The sequence below is a fragment of the Brassica oleracea genome, chromosome C5 (assembly GCF_000695525.1).
Source record: "Brassica oleracea var. oleracea cultivar TO1000 chromosome C5, BOL, whole genome shotgun sequence".
Lineage (NCBI taxonomy): Eukaryota > Viridiplantae > Streptophyta > Magnoliopsida > Brassicales > Brassicaceae > Brassica > Brassica oleracea.
In genome coordinates this window covers 35017625-35018922 of record NC_027752.1, presented here as the reverse complement: position 1 = coordinate 35018922, position 1298 = coordinate 35017625, and positions in this window count along the sequence as shown.

Below are 1298 nucleotides of genomic sequence, written 5' to 3'. Positions count from 1 at the left end.
GGAGGCTGACCAATTAGGGGTTCATCACCTGGAAGAGCCAAAATGTCCCTTTGAAGATTGAGAGTCTGATAGATCAAGTTGGGGAGAACAATTTTCTTGTCCGCATCAGACTGACGAGACATTTCGATGATCTGGTCATAAGCCAGTCGACCAAAGTCTATCGGCTTTTCTCTTACAAACGCGAAGAGAAAACGAAGACGCTTTTTTAGCATTGCATCTACATGGAATCCAGGTAGCCAGTTTAACTCACACAGTTTGTAGAGGCAAAGATACTGTGGGAGGAGCTGTGTTAGGGAGAAAGGCTCCTCGACCACCGGTGAGGAACACTATTGCCTGCGACAGATCACCATCCTCCCATGTGTGAGGTTGTTCCACAATTGGAGTCATAAATAGTTGATTAATCACAACGGGGTCGAAATCGAGACGGCATCCCCTGATATAAACGCCCGCGTCTGAACCGTATAGGTTAGAGATGCATTCTCTAACCACCCTTGGACAGAAAGGCCGCACATGCAAAACAGTGTACATCCACCCAACATTTTCTACTATTGAGCGAGCCTCAGCAAATCCCGGATCATCTAACACTAACATCCCCTGGACTAAAAACCTCGTAAGCAAAGTTGTTGATATTTACGGAAGCTTACTTCAGTTAAATGATGATTAGACAATGGGTTTGGCACCGGTGGGCCGGCGATAAAGAACCCCCGACTGGCTTGTAGCCGCGCTTCAAATGTCATAAAACGAGGTTCTTCCTCGGCCGGCTCAGGTGAGGAACTTGAGCGGTAATCTGAACTTGTGGTGATGTATTCACGACAGCTGCGATGGGTGGAGGCAGATGACGAAGTCAACATTTTTAGGGTTTCAATTTTTTTTCTCAAATTGGATCTAGAAGATGAGTACGAAGGAGAAACAAATACAGTTTCCGAGAGGAGATAGTGGATTTCGAGCAGCGCACCCGTCAAGTCGGTCTGTTTTCCTCATTAATGAAAAACGTGGATGAAGGGACCACCAACGCAAAGAAAAAATAATCTTTGGGCCATACGTGTTTAACTCCCAAATTAAGTTAGACCCAAAACTTAATACAGCAACCGGGGTTGATTAAAGCACCGGTGTACAATGATAAATGGAAAGTAAGATTTTTAGCGTATATAATGATTAAATGTATATTCATTGGAAAGATGCCGTTGTAACTAAATTGTAAAAGTCAATATACTTGTCAATATAGCCGTTGTTAGTCATTTTAAACGAATATAGCCGTTGTATATGGGTTGGAACAGATTATAACGGTTAGAATTAAT